Source organism: Cygnus atratus, chromosome 2, assembly GCF_013377495.2.
Source record: "Cygnus atratus isolate AKBS03 ecotype Queensland, Australia chromosome 2, CAtr_DNAZoo_HiC_assembly, whole genome shotgun sequence".
Lineage (NCBI taxonomy): Eukaryota > Metazoa > Chordata > Aves > Anseriformes > Anatidae > Cygnus > Cygnus atratus.
This window is the reverse complement of record NC_066363.1, coordinates 43,543,024-43,564,759: the sequence shown is the minus strand read 5'-3', so window position 1 is coordinate 43,564,759 and position 21,736 is coordinate 43,543,024. Positions and strand designations below refer to the sequence as shown.

At 37.0% G+C, this 21,736-nt stretch overlaps 1 long non-coding RNA gene across 1 annotated transcript; it reads right to left on the bottom strand.

The window, feature by feature from the left end:
* Positions 1-6,873: 6,873 nt before the first annotated feature.
* LOC126913209 (uncharacterized) lies at positions 6,874-17,843 on the bottom strand. The gene is made up of 3 exons (XR_007707915.1): positions 17,708-17,843; positions 16,189-16,346; positions 6,874-6,993 (listed from the first exon to the last, which is right to left on the bottom strand). It is a non-coding gene; the product is annotated as an uncharacterized LOC126913209 (long non-coding RNA).
* Between the last annotated feature and the right edge of the window lie 3,893 nt (positions 17,844-21,736).

Sequence of the window (21,736 nt, the reverse complement as noted above, 5' to 3'; positions counted from 1 at the left end):
GATCCTCTGGAGTATTAAAAGTACTGTCTGTCAGCATAATACGATTATGTTTTGGAGTCCTGTAGAGACTCCTAAAATTCAGAAACACAAGGTCAGACCCTGAGTGCTTTTAGGTGTGCAGTCCTGAATTGTATTCATTTATGATAGCAAGGAGTTGTCTCTGTATCTGTCACATACTAGAAAAATCTGAAGAACCACAGATCCCCAGCAGGATTAAAAAATTAAATATCAATATTTCAGTTCCTCTGTCTCCATGTGCTATTATCCTTTCGTTCATACAAGCCAACATCATGGCACCTAGTTTCTCGCTAAGGAAACAGCCCTATTCAGCTTCTTAAGCACCAATACAAAATAGTTCTGTAAGAAACGTGTGCAGTAAGCTTTCCTTTCCTCCAGAATGAGAGATACATTATAATCTTAACTTGTTTTATCCATCCTTGCCTGAGAAATGAATACCTCTCAATGCAGGTTTTTAATGTGGTAATTAGACATTCCTGTGCTTTATCTTAAGTTCATTCTGGAAGCAGCACTCTCATCATTCCTAACCATCGCTTTTTATTAACTGTTGGGAAGCCACCCTTTTTGTATATTGGGAGATTAACTGTAATTAGATTCCATCTCACTAAAGCACTGCTATGTAAACCACTTCACCTCTTGTTTAATTGAGAAACTGAACGTGGAGAGGCTTTATGTTAACAAGGAAAAAAGGAATATTTAAATTGGCCAGAACGGTATTATGGCTCTTCTGGGCCTCTTAGCACATAGTTACAGGCACTGCCTCCTTTCCTATGCTTATGTAGTCCTTATTTTCAGGTGTCTCCACAGCTTGAGAAATGCTCTGGAGTTATAAATAATACACCGGTAGCAGAGTTAAGATGTCAAGTGTTCAAAACAAGCTCATCAGCATATATACATCATGAGCAAATAAACACTGTGTATTTCTACCCCTGTGTCTAGCCAACTCTGAATCTGTGGAAAATTACTCTTTCTTAGGCTTAACATACATGTGGCAGAGTTTTTTCCAGCTTCAAGGATAGAATCACAGGGGCCAGTTCCTGGTAACAACATTGTTTACATATTTCAGAGCGTGATCTGTGGATCTCCATCATACGTTCCTCTAAGGAGTGTGCAAAAGGAAGCCTAATACTAATGACCTTAGACTGACTATGGAAAAGTGCCTCTTCACTAGAAAACTCTTTGGGGTATACAATTTAAAAAGGATGGTAAACTATTTTGTTGCGTGTTTACAAGGTTGCTGTACTGCCGGATCACTTACTGTGAGCAAGAAGCTACCTACCCCAGTCCTGTCTGCTGGCAGATAGACTTTACACATAGTCTAAAAGAACTATAAGGATCCTTTTGTGTATTCTACCTCTTAGACATGGTCTGGTTTGAATATCTGCTCCTAAAGCTAATAAAATCTAGACTTCTTAGGGCTCTGAATAACAGTACTGCAGGCAGACAGACATCTTGGTTTGATGGGTGATGAACTTCTGTCCTTACACCATCAATAGACCATTAGTCCTAAATTTCCTACACTTCAGCTGTGTTGCAAGGTTACTGACTACGATACCTGAAGCAGAATGGAAGAAAACAATGATGATCATAGAATGATTAAGGTTGGAAAAGATAGTTGTGGAAGACTTTACTTCAGTTATAGAGAAACGTAGAAAGTGTTTTAAGTCCTTAACTCTTAGCCTGTGACTGCGGTGTAGAGAAAAGAAAAATGCTTGTGCCTTAAGCAGCACATAGGAAATCCAAATCAGCAGGAGCATTCTTGATGCTTAGCTACCTGGTTAATCTAGGCAACTTGCCTACAGTAACAGAGTAAAGTATTTCTTGCTGTGAGTTCTTAAATTCTTTTGTAGATGGAGTTGCTTGGATTCTGACTAGGCTGAATCCATGACAGAATAATGGGAGCCACGAGAGGAGAAAACCTCTAGATTTCCCTGTTAAGGCTTCCATCTAGGTGAGGTGAAGTGCTGACAGAGCACACCTATAATGACATATGTGTTAGACTTGTGCCTTTTATGTCATGTTCTCCCTGGAAGACAGGAGATGATGATGCAGCTGACTACTAATCAGCATCAGAATAATAACTTTTTGCAGAAGCACTTTGCTTTAGATAGTGGATCAAGAAAGCATCTCCCTCTCTAGACAGTCTTCCAGGTATATTGTTTCAAATCTCATTTTTCTAGGAAAATTAACAGAAGAGCTGTGATTTAAAAATAAATAATAATAAAAAAATTGCTGTTCTCCCTCTAGAGATCAGATTGCCTTGGTCATCTGCAGTTTGGTTATATGTCTGGATATACCAAAAGAGACAGATTTGAGGATTCTTTCTAACAATGGTCAAGGTGAGGATGTCCCTGCTGATTCAGGGTGATGAGGGGAAGGTTGCTTGCAGGTTGGGAGTATTTTTATAAGATCCATTTTCATAAGATCTATTTTGGCATGTTTTCCTTTAAAAATTGTCATTTTAAAACTACTGAAATATATAAGGCTTAATGTGAGCACTTAAGCTAGTATTTCACGGTAAGCACATGAATGGTGTCCATTAAAGTGCACAGAGCTAATCTTATGCTGAAGTGTTTTGCTGGATTGAGTCCCTAGAGAACTCAATGTGCGCAAATAAAATGTATGTCTAAATATGAGCATTGTTCCCAGGTTTGATGAAAATATTTTTGGTTTCTATATGTATATCTTAGTATACATTTCCCTTGAATGCAGTTTTAATATAATTCTGCTGTTCAGCAACCCAGATACAGGAATTGTACCATAAATATCCTTCCCTCTCTCGCTCCCTTCCCCCAAGTTGCATTTGATGAGTGTATCATTGCTATATATTGATGTTACTATTTTATTAAGAATTTGTAAAATACTGAACAATAATAAGATACCTTTCTTTTCAACAGCCTCAGGGCTGGGTTTGTGCTCTGTTCCATGCTGCTATATAAGTACAGAGACAGTGCAAGACATCACCTGCCTTCCTACTCCAAACCAACATAATACCAGTCATTGTGCTCAAGAAACTCTATTATCACTCCGCAAATAGGATTAAGCTGCTGTCAGTAAGAGTTACTCATAGTTTGCTTTGGAAGAATCAGCCCACAGAAGTGGATCTCAGGTTTTTATTTTTGGTGAGGGGTGTGCATCCTGAGGGAGGTGAGAGTGCAAGAAACCCAAAGTTACTCAAGACTTACCCAGCTGTAATAAAGAGTAGCTAATAGGTGTAGCCAGTGCACAGCCCAGTTACTACTCTTTCTGTCCTACAGGAATCTCTGCATGGTTCCACTACCATAGAATCACAGGATGGTTTGGGTTGGAAGCGACCTTAAAGATCACCACATTCCAATCCCTCTGCCAGGGGCAGGGACACCTCCCACTAGACCAGGTTGCCCAAAGCCCCGTTAGTAAATATCCCAAGTTAGGCTGGGAAGAATGCAGGCCACTGTGTCTCGCTTCAGGAATTGTTACTAATGTGATGGATCATTTATTGTTCCAACTTGAGCAGTAGATTCACAACTCAAATTGGGCTTAAATGTCTGTTGTGTACCTTTTGTTTACATGTATGACTTTGTTATTTCACTTTGCTCTGGGCATAGAGTAAGTTGTGTTGGACCACAACCAAACGTAAACATGTCAGAAAGTGTAATATTTAGAAGTGTAAGTATGATACAGTAGTTGTGAAATGGTACTTAAATCTAAGCCATTGATTTTATTTTGTTGCAATTTTGGAACCATTAGAGGACCTGTCAGATTTCTCAACCTTGAAATCTCCCAGAAAGTGAAGGAGAGAACTTTCATAAGATGCTGTGGTTGTCAAGAAATATTTGGTTTATTGCAACAAAAAAGTCAGTGGTCATCTTCATATGGTATATGAATCATAGAATTTAGAGGTAGGAAAGACCTAATAGGTTACATAGTACATCATCTTGCCACTGCAAAATGGCTCTCTACCATATTTTTTCCAGAACTTTATGCAATTTAGTATTAAATATCTCTGCAAATAACAGGATTTTGACCACTTCCCTGGGGAAGCTATTGAAGGGTTTATTCAAAACTAAGATGGGATATTTTAGCTCATATTTATCATGTGTAGATAGACAGATGGATGAATGTAGATATATTTTAAAGAACAAAATTTTGTTAACTGATCTCTTCTGGGGTAGGTGGATAGAAAATTTTAGAAGTGTTTTCCATTCCAGTGTTGTATGTACCCAAGTGCCCTAGCAACTGTTGAAGTTTTGCAATTACATTTTCATGTATGTTTTGTTACAGTAAGGGGTCCTCCTAATGAGTGAGAGAGGATGTACTATTGAACAAATTTTGAATATACCCTGATTAAAAAAAAAAGGCTTCCGCTCTTACCATGATCTCTTATCACAGCTATTTCATGTACTGCTAACTGCAGTGATAGGTAAACAAAAGAGTAAACAAAATGAGATCTGTAAATTATATCCCTTTATTTTAAATTCATTTCTACACCTCTGTGCTACTGTCCTTAATAATTCTTGCTGCCAGCCACTGCAGATCTTTATAGCCATTCCTTCTGAACTAACAATGTTATTGTTGCAACAAATTGCACAGGTCTTGTTCTTTTAATCTCACTAAAAGATTAAAGATCAAGTAAAGAAGAATGTTATATAAACACGAAAACCTAACATTCACTTTCATTTTGTTTCACCCTTTAATGAAGCTGTTACCGTGTCTGTAGAAGATGCAACAGAAATCATTTCCTGTGTTCTAAAATACTTCGTAGCACATCTTTTTGTCCATAAATATAATGATTCACCATCTCTTTGGGACAGCTTAGGTGATAATAATGACTTGCTGTGTAAGAGTGCACAGTGAGAGGATGATTAATAGAAATCTCAGAAACGAACACAGGTCAGTTTAAATAAATAAGCCCAAAACAGCTTGAAAAACCTGTTTGTATTAAACTACAGATAGTATTTTTCTCTAATTTGAAAAATAATATATATATATAATATTTAAAGTGGTTAAATAAAACTTTTATTCATTTTGTGAATAGTTAGAATCCCAATTAATAAGAGACTTTCAGTATTTCTGCTCTTAGTAGTAGATTCATTCATGGTTACAATTTGGCATGCTGAAGTTCCTTAATAAATTGTATTTTAATGAAATAACATTATTGTCTACACAGATGTAGATCAGTTCTTGACCTAACAAAAGGATTTGAAACTCCTATGGCCTTCCCTTAATTACACATGGCATGTTCTTGGTATTTTCCCCCTATAATGTTAAACGCCTTAAGAAACAGGAATAGACTTGCTCTCCTGCCTTCCCAAAAGTATTGATGGGACTTTTGCCCATCCTAAAATGTCAGTAAGTACTTAATGACTTTTAAAATAAGTTGGACTGGACATTTATCTGCATTCTCTTCTAGTAAGGACGTTAGTTTTCTGTGTAAGATCCCCGTGGAGATTTTTTGCTTAATAAAAGTCAAAATGCAAGGTAGGGTAAAAATGAATCCACAGGAAAGTAGTGCTCTGATCTGAGGGAACTGTTACTACTTTAGCTTGTTGAAGTTACAAAATATACACAAAATAAGCAAATGAATAAGCTTGTTGCTCAGGGTGCTAAAAACAGAAATCTTCAAAATTTGTGTGCATTCCTGAGAAGAACTTCTTGGACTGGGATCAGTTTCTTATGAGAAACCTTTGCACCAAAGTTTCAAATGACTGAGGAAATGTCATCTATTTCCCTAGTTAGGAATTTACTGTATAACCAGAACAGGCAGGAGCCAAAACCGCCATGAGCGACTGTGATTAGATGCTAAAAAACATTACTAAGTTGTCATTAATCAGGATTTCTGTCCAAATGGCAATTTCCAGAAAGTAAAATCTTATTTCCTTTAAAAATTAGTCTTTGTCTCTTTCCTGCCCTCATCTTGAGCATTTTTAAATTTTTAAAGCTGATGAATATCTATGGTCATCTCTCATATCATACATCTACACTGCAGCTATAGCTCCCCACGAGACATCTGAGCTGGCTTTAAAGCAGCTGGTTTGGGTACCAAGCATAGTGCAGTCAGACAGAGAAGGGTCTGGACCTCCATTTAGGCTGTTTGACATATTTAGGCTTTAGCAGTTTTTATGGAGACCCATCCTGCTTTGGGACTTACTTTTCTCAGTCCCCAAACAAGCTAGTTAAAAGTCAGCTTGGATGTGTATACACAAGCTACACTGGCAGGTGGGAAACCAGCGTATTCCTTATACCACTCGAACTATAAAGAATGATGTGTGTGTCCAGACCCCTGGGGTAGGGAGAATCCCAATACGTCAGTGGTCTGAGGTGGCTTCCAACTGAAAAAAAAATTACAATACAGGAGTTGCATCACTGTCTTGAGAGTTTATATTTGATTTATCTTTACAAGAGATGCATAAATGACCGAGATCTGTCAGAGCAATTGGTTTGGACAAATCAACCTTAACAGAGAATTTTATGCAACCTGGAGTATTCAGCCCAATCCTCAAGACATTTAGCATAAAAGCAATCAAGCAAACCAATGTCAATTTCTGATATCACTCACAGCCTCTTTAGATTACTTATCTGAGATTCATTTTTACAAGTTTCCATTTTTATAGTATATTTGTATTGCCTTTGACAGAAAAAGATAATTTTTTCAAGCAGGATGTAACGATATTATAGTGTGCTGCCCTTTGTTCAAGACCATATTTGATTGTTTTTTCTTAGTAGTAGTAAAAATAATAATATTTAACACTTTTATAGTACCCCATGTATTGAAAAGAGCTTTTCATGCTAACAGCTCACTATCTTCTGTAGGCTAGCTAGCTACTGAATCTCCATTTTAGAGGTAAGCTGAGACAGAAAATCTTTAACAGCCACCCTTTGGAAAGCAGCCATCATTGTTGGTCTCTGAATTCTCTGTTGTCCAGCTCCAGTTTCCAAAGGTTCCTGGCACATCTTCCTCCTTTGTTACCTTCAATGGGGGAATCACTTATTACTCTGAAAACAGGAACGGAGAAGGATAATTGACAGGGTGTCAGCGTTTGAGTAAGATGGCATTTCCTCGTCTGAGCGTTCTGTCCTTCAGCCTCCAGCTGTTTCATACCATACCCAACGTATGCTCCATCCATCTACAGCCACAGCCCCACTGCTGCTGAGCTCAGCGAGCCAACCCCACTGCCTCCAGCTGCTCTGCTTTCCCTTCCTCCTCACTTCTTCTCCATCATCATATCTGTATTCCTCCCTGTTATCTTCTGATCTGTCTATGCATTCTCTCTAATTCTGGTCCCTTCCTACCATTTTCCTGTTATTACATTCCTGTCCTGGCTTGCAAATGACTGAATAATCTCACTGGTCTAAGTGCAATGAATTTACCAGTCACAAAGAATGTCAATGTACCATCAGATGCTACACCCCCTACTTGCTACCACCATCTCTTTGCGTGCAGGAGTTCACATTCAGTTCTGCTTTCCTTCCCTCCTACACTTACATTTCCTCCACACACACATCTGTTTTCCTTTCTCCGATCAACGGCAAGATTTAGCATATGGGTATACATTACTGCTTAAATAAAAACACAGTACAAATCCTACTGGTGGGTCTGTGGGTGTGTAGATATAACACTCTGAATGAAAATACCATCAATTTTATCTATTTATGATAATTTTTTTACAAGAGCCTGTCATGAGAGTATGTCTAGTGCAGAAAAGGAGCAGAAGACAGCATGAAAGACTGTCATGTTGGACCTTGTGGTACATGTATTATTTCACCCTGGAAGACTGATTTTGTGTGTGATATTTAATACGCATTAAGAGATACTTATATTTTTAGTATTTCTGCAGATGCTGCTTATATATAAATTTATTACACAGGACAGCATGAAGTTTTTTTTTTGTGTGTGTGTGTGACTGAGTTTTAATCAGAACTGGTTAGAAAATAAAATTGTATAAACCTCTTTTTCATTTTGTGGGGATTTTTGTTTTAAATGGTTGATCTCTTCCCATGCTGATTTAGGCAAAAAAAAACTGATCTGAGATGAACTTTTGAATAAAGGTCTAATTGAAATACAGATAGAAAAGGGCAACCTTTTTTCTTTACTGAGTTTTAGTATATTCAGGCAAAATCTGACAGTGCATGTTGATGATTATTTACAGAAAAATCTTGACAAATGTCTGTACTCCCCCAACCCAAATATTTTACAGTGCATCTTAAAATGTCATAATCTTCCAATAGCAGTTTCATGATTTAAGTTGTAAAACTATTTTTGTATTAAAAGCTTTTAATGTTGATTTTCACAGAGGAAAACTCCTTTCTCTTTTAAATTTTGAAGTGTGATGTGGAGTCAAAAGAAGGCCACTTGGGAAGGACTTAAGTCTAACTGCACAGGCTGTTTTTTTAAGAGGATGAAAACTGAAAAGAAATTTTCATTTCTACAGCAAAAGACCTTACTTTTTGAAAAGACATATAAAAATGTCTTCTCTGAAGACTTCATACTCTTGACTAGCATGAGAAGGTATCAGGATTATTACTAAGTAAGTAGATTTTTTCCTATAAGACTGTGTTCAATGCACTGGAGCTACTACAAATACTTGAACAGCAGTTAAAAAAAGTTTTTGCTAAATCTTGCAAGACTTAACAGCTCTTTTTACACATTTAGCAGAACTGTGCCCCTGGGAAGTGAGGGAAGAGAAAAGGCAGAGAGGCTTGCCTATTTTCAGACTTCATACTTGGGTCTGTAAACCTGCAGAGATGAGATCTCTGAGCCTGTTTAACGGTTTGCTGCTGCTGAAAGGAGTATTTCAGCTTCTGCTCTCCCCCACTTCCTCTTCTGCCCTCCCTTACTTCTGCCCCCATGGTCCAACCTGTTTTTTTATAGGCACTGGTACTTGTTCAAGCACTCATGAGCTGATTCAGCGCATTAAGTCAGCAGAAAGCAGGATTGTGTGTGTGTGTGTGTGTCTTGTTTGTTTTTATTTTAATTTGGCTGAACCAGGCAGGGTTTTTGCAATTTTATTTGTATTGTATTTGTCGTGGAAGAGTCTGTACAAACACATAACAGAAAGACAATCACTGTCTTGAAAAACATATGGTACTTTAGAAATCAGTAGAATTTAGATATGCACTTAAGCCATTACTGGTTCAGGGCTCAAAAAATAAAAATAAAAATAAAATCAGATTATCTTTTCCAGTAGAAAATAAAATCAGGATATTCTGATGGGCAATGACATCCCAGAATCTCAGAACCATGCCTTCTGAAGTTCTCTGGTCCCTGTCACCCAAGAATAATTGAGAAGCAGGTTTTTTTCATTTAAAGTCCTGCTTGGAAATTATGTTTTCGCAAACACTGGGGAAGTCAAGGTTAAATTGGCTTCCCCTTCAGTTTTAAAACTGGCATACTTTCCCCTCCTTAACTTCTCTGCTTTTAGCCCTTTCTGTTTTCCAGAACATTCAGAGACAAACCGCTTGCTCTGCCTTGTTCATAAATGCAATCTCTCCCCCTTTCTCTGTTTTTCTTTTTTAATTTTTTTTCTGTGCTCTTAAATAAGTGAGTTATGTTTCTTTTCAGTTGAAAATGATAATGTAATGGGTAAAACATCAGGAATTATTAATCAGAATGCTGACATTTTAATTCCGTAATGGAAAACGATAAAGGTAGTAAGTTAAGGTTTGCTGCAACTCCGCCAGAACTTTTTAGTTTTCCTGTTCCTTTAGCAGCTCTAGTAGCATGAATGTTGTTTCAGACCCTACTTAATGAGACTAATGAAAAGACATTGTTGTTTCTTGGTACCAAGTATCTTTTCCTTTTATTCTTTCAGGTAAGAAGAAATCACTCTATCAATCCGGAATTTTTGACACGTTGTTACTGAATTAACATGTTGTACTTTATTTCTGCAACTGTACTAAGAAATCAGTAAAATATGATCTGAAAATAGTAAGTCACCTTGAAGGCCTAAACTAGATATAACATCCTTGTAGGTGCATGTGTTCCAGAGTAGGATATTTTAAGACCTACATTTTAATCTATCAAATGTGTTCGCTATTAGCAGCAGAGATCAAGCCTTCACAGATTATTCTGTGCACAAGGAAGATCTTTGAGTTTACTTCTTTGAGGCATAATGTGGATGTCTTTACCCTTAGCTAGTGCCAGAGGTGAAGACAAAAGGATTTGAACCAATGGTTCATCATCTTTTAGTCTGTATCCAGCTTTTTCTTCACCTGTAAGTATAGAGGTACCCTCTGGACGACAGTAACTAAAACTCATCTACAGTGATATGGTGTTCCTTACTGCACATATTTTGAGAGGGACTGGAGGAACTAGCGCTTCATAAGGAAAATCTATTTAAAATGCCTGTTATTAATATTTAAGTACATATTCTTATATTAAACCTCTTACAGAGAAAGAAGAAAACTTATATGAGGGAATGAAGTCTTATGCACACCCCATGATCTGTAGCAGCCTTTGTTGTGTAGAAGTTAAAAGCACTGAGAAAGCTCTAAATGCAAAATATGAGGGTAAAAATGGTAAATTAGCTAAGTTTACAACAAACCAACTGGTGCATAATTTGACTTGAATATGAATAATTTTACACAGCCATGTAGTCTTTCCTCTACGGACAAAGGATATTGACCATTCATAGAGCAGAAAGGTCAGTAACGCCATTCGTCAATTGGGTTTCTGATAGCAAGAAATAGATTGGGTTGAAGTTGTCAACCATGGATTACATAGATTACAGAACTGGAGGAAAAAAAAAAAAGAGAGTTTTGAGTTGTTTTTTTTTTCTTTTTGCCTCCAGCAGTTGAATTTAGAATGAAAAAATGAGAAAACTTCTTTCTTGATGTGTCATAGTTCTCAATTATAAATCTTAACCTTATACAAGTCCTCAATTATAAATCTCAACCTTGGCCTAAATGCCTTCCAAAATGGTCCGAGTTTTCTAAAATCTGTGGTGTAAGACTAGCCAAACAACAATTACAAAGCAAGCAGTTTTCAATATGAGAAATACAGAAGGGTCCTCACTTGGGCATTGTCGCAAGAATACTTATTTAAGAGAACCTCATCCTAAATCTTAGATTTCAGTATGCAGATCCAGAGTTAGTGTGATTACTTGCTCTTGCCATTGCAGATGAACAAGCTGTTTTGAAGCTGTTTTTAGAAATGTTTTGCTGCCATTAATTTAGCAGTTCCTTTTCTTTTTTTGTGGGATTTCCTGATTTCTGAACTTAGGATTTATCTACACAGTTCAATTCATGAAAATTAATGTGAGTCAGTGAAAGATATGCCTTAGAAATAGATCAGTTAAACATCATTAAAACCCCCAAGGACCTTCCTATTCAGAATTCAAGTGGTCCTAATTTAATTTAATTTACTTCTACACTGAAGTTAGATCATTCAAATGTAATTCTAAAGGAGAACATGCACATTAGGGTTTAATGCAGTTTTACAGCTTCTCTTTAAAGTAACATTTTTAGTTAATTCACTTTGTGATTGTCCTCATATAAATAAATCCTTAATCCCACAAGTGTTTTTAGTTCTCACTAATCCTTGACACTTCTTAATAAGGGACTGCATAATCCAGATAGCGTCTCTACCAATTGCTGAGCTGGAAAATATCCAATTTCCAGTCTCTGCTGCATCTCTTAAGACTTTGTCCCTGACTATTCAGGTTTACCAGCAAACTGTAGTGCAATTGTAAGACAGGCTAAGAAATCTATAAGTTTTTGTTCCCCAAATCAATTAGCCGATACAAATACAATCAGACTCTCATCTATTAAGCTAAAAAGCCTTTAAGCTGATCTGCAGAGGATATCTTTAGCATCTTCATCCAAACTTTCCCTGAGGGATGAACCATTTTTGGCTAAACGTCATGCGGGAGAGGATGCTTGAACCCTGCTGTAGTAGTGAGGTTTAATTATTGGCTGGAGAACTTGAGAAGTCTTCGCAGGGGAGGAGATTTAAATTCCATACCGGATTTCTTAGGTGTCAGTGAGCAAAGGCTGCCTAGAGGATGTATAGGATCAGTATATGTCTCAACAGGCAGCTCAGTACCTCAGGCATTTAGGTAATTTTAGGTGCTTTGAGTTAATTGTGCTATTGTTTATTTTATTTCTCCAAGGGGGCTTAGTGGTGATAGGAAGTGTTGCCATTTGAGCTGTGGTAGTAAAACAAATCTGAGCTGTTACATTTTGGGTTTGTTTGCTTCTATTGGGAGCTGTGAAGTAAAGACCCTGAGATGCAGTATAGATACAGATAGTGATGACACTGGAAGTACAGTGGCTCTTACGGTATGTAGAGATGTGAATTTCAGTCTTGTGACAAAACTGTAGGATTGACCCTGCCATATGTGACCATTTGGTCATTCAGATTCAGGAGTCAGAAGTAGTAAAGTGGGCTGGAAGACACATCATTCATTTTGTTTAAAATTGGCCACAGAAATCGAGCTGTTAACAAGGCTAGTCTTTATGAGCTGTTAAGTTCAGAACAGACTTTTGAGTTCAGTTGCTTTCTGGAGTCCATCAACTATTAGATTTCCACTAGCTACACTGTTAGTTAGGACATGTATGAGGACATGAATGAGGACATTCTCATGTATAGAACCCAATGTACAGATGTCTTAATCTAGCGGTAAGTCCCATCCTCATAACTTTTCACTGAGCATCAAATGTTTTTTTCATCTTTGGATCTGTGTACAAACTATAACCTGATGGCATGGTAAATCCAACGTTATTCTTGTATGGAAACCACCGTGGCCACAGGAAAGAGCAACCCAAATCACACATCCAGGTTAGCCTTCTCTGAAAATTTCCGGTGGTCTAGCTTTGCTCCTACTGACTTTATGCAGGTAGGTATGCATGATCTTTATCACCCCATTCTTCAGGTGATGCAGGTGTTTCTGTAGTGACATACGGTTGTCACAAAAGCATGAAGCCAATGTAATCTCCAGGTTATGTCTTCTAATAAATTTGACAGAAATATGGTTATGTGCTCACAAGCCAGAAGACAGGTTTACTGCTACGTGTCCTGGCAGTATGTGGAACTACAACCTCATATTCCACTGGAACAGGAGTACACACATATCCTCTTGGGGAGGGGGAGAGGGGGAAGGAGGAAAGTCTTTTAAAAGGCTGCTGCTAATTACACTTCCTATTTTAGATCTCACACAAAAGAAAACAATACCAGTGGCTAGGTACCTACTACTGTTGTTCTGAGTTTATCTAAGTCTGGTAGTATCATTATCCCTTCTTCCTCCAACAACAAATTTTCCAAAAAGGTTTCCTATCTGTGAATTTAAAAAGACCCTCAAACCTTAGCTTCTGAGCTCTGATAAATCACAGCCTGAGGTGGTTTGGTTGGAAAGTGAGAAGCCACTGAATAAGGAAAATGCTGAAATTTCACTCTCCGTAGGGATTACCACTTTCATTAGCCTCAGTGAAAACCACGTTTCACTAAATTTAGAGCTGCAGCAGAGCTCAATACAGATAATGCATTTAATGTATGCTCTGGGCAGTGAAGTTGAAACTATTTTCAACTCATTTTCTTTAGTGTTGGATGCAACCATCCTGTAAGTTTCCTGATAACTTAGGCTTTTCTTTCTCAGAACAGCAAGTGATACTCTTCCAAAGCAGCCAGCATCCTCCATGACAAAGCTGTATCATGATTTCATTCTGTTATGTTTTATATCCACCTGGTAATATAATGTCATGGTATGATAGTGCATGCACTTCAAAGATACGCTTTTTCCCAGTCTGTGCTCATGTCAAACACAGCTGAAAAATGTAGAGACTTTTAATTTTTTTCCACATGGATCTTAACTCTGCCAGAATAAGGACAGTTCAAACTTGATGGCAAGGCAATAGAACCAGATGTATTGTCTTCAGAAGAATGAAGGTGTAGGTATAGTATGTTTATAGAAGGCAACAGAAGGGTGCAAACAAGACATCCAGTGAAGATACAGGGTACAAAGCAATTTTTAATGAGAAATACGGTTTGTTTTCTTCATAGTGCTGTTAACTGCAGAAGTGTGACACTGAATTACACTTTATTGTGTGTATACAGCAGGCATTTATCTTACTTTACACATCCATGTGTTTAGTTTTCTGGCCTGAATTGTTACCTTTGACAATGAAATTTTCATTTTTTAGTAGTTAAGGTGATATGACTTCATGGTTCATGGCCAGGACCCTTGGTGACATTAGTCATCAAACAATAGTAAAAGTAAATATAAGTTTACTTGAATGTTTATGTCTGCTCTGCAGACATGCAAAGATTTGCTGTTAGCAATGTGTTTTAGACTTTCAGATTAAGTCTTCAGTTTTCTAAGGCAAAAATATTAGTCTATAAGTAGGATTTTTGTTATACATTTTAATCACTTGTCAATGTGGTACCCATATTTAAGAATTTGGACAGAAATAGGCCTGATAGAAAACCTTGTGTTACTACAGAGGATGTTAAATATCCTGTCAGCACTGGATGTCCACCTTATCTACTCTTTATACTAATTTAGAACAACTGTCCCTTGCACAGGGACAAAGCATGGGAGAATTAGGCCAGATAGATCTTTTTTATCTGGTGATAGAATTAATAATTGATGATAGAGTTAGCATCTAGTGAAAAGATTACAGTTTTCAGTGTTGTTATATGCTACGTTTTACATGGTTAGATAGTAACTAAAAACTTCAAGGCTCTTGCAAACTATTTCTGTGAAAGTAATAATTGATACACGGAGTTTTTAGCAGAGATATGTTTCTTAGCAGGGACTTGTGTCCCCTGGGATTGATAGAAATGGAAATTGCAGTCTTTCCCAGATTACTAAACAAATGGGAACATTGCACTGAACAGAGTTCTACTTTAGAAAAGATGAACTGATCTTCTGTATTTTCCTTTCTTTCTAAGCTGCAATTGATTTTCCAAGGCTCAAAGGTGGCTAGAATTAAATATCTTAGGAAAAAAAAAATGTTTCTGGTTTTGTTGTTCATTAAACAGTGGGATTATCTGGAAATTGTAATGCTGAGGTCATCCCTACTACCTCTTTCAGCTTTTTGTTTGTTAGTTTGTTTTGTTTTGGTTTTGGTTGTTTGTTTGCTTGTTTTGTGTGTGAAGGAAATAGTAGTCAAGAAATTCAATTATACTAGAAAGGTTCCCATAAAACATTGTCACAGGAGATGTATCAAAGTCTACAGTCAAATTAGGAATCAGATGATACAGATGAGCATTAACAGCTCCTGTCTCATAAACAATGTCATTTATGGTTCACAGGAATTCTGCTCCAAATAAGCAACAGCTGGGACACTGATCCACATTTAAAATCCTGCCTAAATACAGAGGGGTGAATTTCAACAGTGTGGAGTCTGACTCTAGAGACGGCAAAGAGCTTTCTAAGAAAAAGTAGGTCTTCTGGGGTGACATGCAATCACTGTTTCCATGAGGCCTAACCACTTAGGAGGGCAGTTGGTCACTGCTGAGGATTATTTGGTTTTGTAAGTTTATTAAAACTGTAAGTTTGGTGTCTGAAACAGTATTTTTTAGATAATTGCTGGAACTGAGCCAATGCAGAGCTCCGTATGGTGGATTATGGATTCTATTATGGATGCAAAGTGAAGGTATCATTTAAAGGATTTTGGAAGAGGAACTCTGTATACTGCTCTAGTGAATTGCACAGCAGAGAGTTTTTCTTGCATTCCTTGATCTCTCCAAAAGAATAATGACATAGAGGGACAAAATACACTTCTTTATAGACACAGGTAAATCTTAACACTCTTCCATGTAGCTGGGAGCTAAATAGAGCCTTTTCTCATTCAGCAGTTGTGGCAAAAGCAAATCCCAATATATAGTGCAGAGAACTGCGTGTTGTCTACTAAATTTCCAAGTAGCTTCAGATAGTTTCTTCTTTATTTAGTCCCCTAGATTGGAGTGAAATGTTACTCATTCTGCAACAGATGCCACATTCCCCACTAGAACTAACTTTGTAGTGAAGTGCAGGGCTGCCATATCTCTGATCTACCTCCCAAAGTAGCTGACAGTCTACATAAATGTTGACGAACCACATTTACCTCTGCGTCTTGGCCCTCCCAACTGCGTGAACTTTCCATATTGTTCTATCAATCTCTACTTCCTCCAAGGTTTTCCTAGCCCCTGTTTTCCCCTCACCAGTTCCTTCCAGTTGGCCTGTTTACCTTCATCTTCCTTATATAACTTACATGATATGCAGCTTCTTCCAGGTGTGATCTTGCAAGAATGAAGATGCAAGAGATGAACGTCCTTGGCAGCAACAGAAACAGTATGGGCATGTTTTTCCTCCTTTGTTGTTTCATCAGAGACATCCCCACTTGGTAAAGCTTTGCTTTTGAATTCCCTGCTTGAAAGGAAAAATAAAACAACTTTTGCTACTGAAAGTGCTGTGAGATGCAGGTGCATGGAAAGCTGTGTAAGAAGAGCCAAGTGTTTATTAGTATTAGTAGAAATGGTTATTTAATAACCATTTTTCAAAAATAGCACCTGTCATTCTTCTGTGTAATGCACTCTGTTGTGTCTCTCAGGAAAGAGAGTCAGAAAACTAATATGCTACCTTCTGTCTTAGGAAGTCAGTTTAAGGAGTTTTTTTTAAGTCTCTCTCCACCACATGGAGTAGACTATAAATTAGTACATTTTATCCCTGTCATAGACGTATTTTCTATTATTATTCTGTCACAGCAGAGCCCATCTATTGTTTGCTGTGATACTCCTAATATTGTGGCACCTTCACTGCACTGCTCTCCTGAGACAAATACCTCTTGTTTACAGTATTAAGATGAATATAGCAAAAGCCCTTTAATATGTGTCATAAGGATAATAATGACCAGAATACTTTTGCTTCAAAACCTTTTCCTTTTGCTAGCTTTGCCAGCATTCTTTATTCAATCATTCTATTTATGAATAAAAACATTAGTTTACAAAAATAAGCACACCCAGAGATGATAATTGTTGCAAGGGTACAGTGGTAATATAAAGCTTTTGTTTCCAGAACGCAAACAAGAAATAGAAATGAGATTGAGGGTTTGCAAGGAAGATTATTCTCTCTTGAAATGGTACACTCTTTGTTTTTTTTTTTTCTTTTTTCTAATACTGCTAGTTGTGTTGGTTATTTTGAAGTGACAATGTGATTAAAGTGTGCAGGAGCCCACTTCTGGGTACCTTCCCAACTTCAAAGCAGAGAACAGAAAGAAGGAGAAGAATGGAGGTCAGAGGAATACTTCCTACAGACCTGTTAATTCCAAGTGATCTCATTTGAACATGTGGAAGAAATCTTTTGTATAGAATATAGCCTTCCCTTCCCTTCCCTTCCCTTCCCTTCCCTTCCCCCTTTTCCTTTTTAATTTTTTAAATCTTTTTATTTGTCTTTTTATTCTTTGTCTTGTTTTTACTAGCAGCAAACTCGAAGACCATGAAATAAGGGTCTATACAAACCTATATCATAAGACAGTCTCTGTTCCAATCAGGTTTGAATGTAGAGCCTTGAGCCTTTAGTAACATCCTTATGAGAAGGCCTTGTAACTTTGCAAAACTGGGGTCTAAATGAAGAACAATAACAAGCTAAGGAAGGACAAATGTGGGTAAAAGTCACTGGAACATGTAGAATGGTATTTGGCCACGTGACCTACTTGTTGTGTAAATAACTTAGTTTTTTTTTTTTTTATAAAAAAGATACTACCAATGTTAATAATCTCTTGCCATACCTACCTTGTTTGTGAGCCTGGTGGCCCCAAAATGCTTTGAAACCTTGAAATTGTTTGTCTCTGTTACAAGCAGTTTTCCTTGAGCTGGAGCTTGAGCTCAGATACTCTGTCTGACCTTGCAGTAGGGGCCTTTCTCAAAGAACCTTGAGCCATCTCATTTTGCTGATGTCCACGATGTGATGCTATTGAGGGCAAATCAGTCACAACATCCTGCAGCACACCCTCATAGCAAGCAAGCAGAACCTTGTGTGCATTCAAAAACATGTGGGGTTTCTCTGCTCGGTGAACTAGCTGGGTCGTTGTAGAGCCGGCCCTTGAATAGGCTATTGCAGGAAAGTACTGTGGAGAAATGGCAAATTCAGCTTGAGTCTGGACTTAAGGCTATCTCTGCAGGGTTTTATGTACAAAAGAATTGCAGAATATCCTGAGTTGGAAGGTACTGACAAGGATCATTGAGTCCAACTCCTATATATGTATATATATATACAGCTAGTAAACTCAGCTAGCCAGTTGTCTAAGTGATACCAGTTAGTTCGCAATTTATTATCATTATGAGCTAGAAGTGAAACAATCATCTTAATGTTTATAGTTTCTTAAGCCTTTTGACTGCTCACACCATATATTTTTTTTGGCATCCCATTTTATCTGTTCTGTTCAATAATGTTATGTTCTGTACTTTTCCTCTTAGTTTGCTCTAGTTGTTCTCAACAAATGCTTTGCAATGACAATTCGTAGTGATATTAGAAACTGACTTCCAAAACCCTGATCTTTTAAAAAACACTGTTTATTATAAATGACCGTGCCTCATTTATAATTTAGAAATCAATTTCCCAACAGTATTATGAACATTCCAGAAGACAAAAAGAAGGTCTACCCATACAGCTGATGGAAGCCAGTAAGAAAAGAATTACCTGTCCAATTGAATAAATATAGATGTTGATAATACAATAATATGACATGGCCTACTTAAAACTGGTTGTACTTCATCACTCATGACAAAACAAAACCACTCTGATCAGTGTCAGGGATGATGGAGTTCTATTGCAAAACATTTATTTATTTATATTTAAAGAACTAGTATCCATTTTTCATATATATTTCTGTGAATAGCACACATCTTAGGATTATGCTGAAGAAATAACCCCAAGTTCTACATGAATTTTACTTTTTTCTGCAGTCATTTACAGATTGACTGAATGTTTACTCATTTCTGGATGAATTGAAAGGTATATTTCCGTGCCTTTTGTTCCCTGCCCATGAAGGGCTAGATGTAGTCAGAAAGTGACATGCATATTCAGTATAGAAAATCCCTTCACATAGCATACCTGTGAAAAAATGCATACTTTCTGGATAGGGCTGAAATTTTTACCTAGGTCAAATGAGCCTGAGGTATACTGCAAGCTGTGGAGCTGCTGAATATGACACATCACAGATCATTCTTTAAGAAGATGCAATCTGAAGTATGTTCCAAAGCTTTGTTCTTTTTATTATGTTTCTAATTGGCTTTGCTACCTACCTAAAGCCTCCAAATTCCCCTTTTGCTATTTTGGACAATCTGGCTGCCTGCTATTAGGTGTCTATCACTGAAAGAGTTGACATTTATATGCTTGCTGGGGATGCACAAGTGAAAGGAATCCAGCATTTTAAAACCATTCAGCAGTGATAAAATCAGAAAGATCCACAATAATTTATGATGTGTATAGATTTCACTTTCCAGACTACATGCTGTTTGTTTTGTTTTGTTTTTTTTTGTTTTGTTGTTGTTTTACTGTTGTTTGTACCTATATGGCTCTCATTTTAGCGATCACCTCTTCAATTGTATAAGCTATCGGGCAGGAAAGCTATCTGGTAGAAAACATGGAAACATTTGCATCAATAACCATCTTTATAAAATCATTTATCATCAGAGCTGGGCAGCTTTCCTGTTCATGTGTGGTTGAAAGTTGTAAAAAGTTTCTCTCTCTTGAGAGAGAGAAATGGCATCAGGTCATTACTGCTCTTCACAGAAACACTGCAGGGAAATACCTGTCTCTTAATATTTCTTGACTCAATATATATTTTTTTTTAATTAGGTATTCTGATCATGTATCTCCAGTAAATTAAAATCCTAGAAAAATGCTAGAAACTAGAAACTTCAAGTATGCAGTGCACAGTGCGCACTTCAGTCTGTCCTTGGTTATAATTTCTTATAACTTGAGGTAATCTCAGTGAATTTCAGATCAGGGGTATATGAAATAAGATAAGTCTGTTCTTGGAAACTGTTATTCATCAATCAATTAGCGCAAGATTTTTTTTTAAATTCTAATCTTCCTGCTTCAGCTATATTGAATTAAACTGTGATACCCAGGCAGCTAAATTTTCTCCTTGAAATATATGCTTTGATACAGTATTTGAACATCCATCTGCTTTCTGAGGTGAGCAGATGTGGCTACTTCTACTGCAGTATGAAGTAAGAACGCATACTGTGTCTCTTTTCCTGGAAAAATGCAATCTGCCTGTACATATATATTCCTTTTAAAATAAGACTGAACATATTTGGATGAATGAAAATTAACTGCATTTTCTTAAAGGCAATGGTATCTTCATTTTGTGATTAGTGTTACATCTTGGATTTGTATCTGTTTGTTTAATTTTTGAATGTGAAATGAATCTTACATCGCTGGGTTACTAAAGAAAACAAGAGCTCGAGCACAAGATCTGAACTGCCATTTTTTCCTCAGACTTGCCTGAAGTATTAGAGGGTGCTTCTAGATTAACACAGGAGTTATTGAAAAAAGAGCCCTCCAAATTATCTACCACATTTTAGTGATCATGCTTGAATATGCTATCAAAATATTGACATTTATTTTGCCATATTTAGCTGTTTGAGTCAAAAGCTAAAGGAACAGCTACAGTTTATTTCAAGTAGCTCCTATGTTTTAGAACATGTCTATCTATATACATTTGAATTTAGAAATGGTAATTTAAAAATATTTAAGCTAAAGTAATTTCAAATGTGCCTTTAATCCTTATCTTGGCAATACCATCATAGTCTATGATCAAAGAGTAAATTTGAATATATTAAAGTTTTTTTTTTTTCTATCAGCATAATACTCTGCTTTTTTTAGGCACAGACTTTTTGGTCATCCTATGTGGGTGACATATTCTGGTTGAGATAAGGTGTGCAAGACCAGTGATAGATTTCAGAAAAGCTTGTCAATACTCAAACTGATCATTAGATCTGTGTATGCCTGTATTATATGTGCAACAAGAGTATGAAGTTCTGAAAATTTGCTTTCACAGTACATACTAAAAGTTGCCAGAGTTAATACTTAAAATTCCCTTTTTAGAAAGCAATTTTGTTTAACATGGATTCAGTCTTGCTTAAGTGAATACCTAAATATAAAGGCAAGCTGGAGAAGACAGATTTATTGGAATAACAGCTGCCACCACTACTGATAAGTGCTCAGCATCTGACTTCTCTAGCTGCTGTTAAATCACGTGCAATTCCTTAGGCTGGGAAAATAAATAAAGATAACTCAGTACAGCAATCTGTGTGAAACCAGGGGGAAGAACATAGGTTGCAGGGAGGAGATTTTCAAAGACTTTGAAAGACACATAAGCTAATCTGCATGCACATGGCTTTGGTGTTAATTGCAGTCTCAGCATCTGTGTAAATGGTTTTCTTATTAAAAAGACAGGTTAGTTTTATAAACACGGAGTCTTCCTGCATTATTGTCCAGTATACGATGCAGAAACATGTCAGCAGCAAAAATTCCAGAGAGGCACACCTCCCCCTTCAAATATGATTAACTAGAAAATAAAGCTGGGAGTAAAGTAAACAGATGGCCTGGAGGAACTTTTAAAACTCTGATGGTGGATTTCCAGACAAAATAACCTATACAAACAAGGAAGTGGTTAAAAAAGTAATTGAGTGTATGCACAAAGGAATAAAGATGAGAAAATGACAGTAAAGGTTTTTTATATCCTTTTGGGAGAAGTTAGAAGAGAAGCGAGTGAGATGCTGTTGTGCCTGAAATGCTGGAAAGACTGA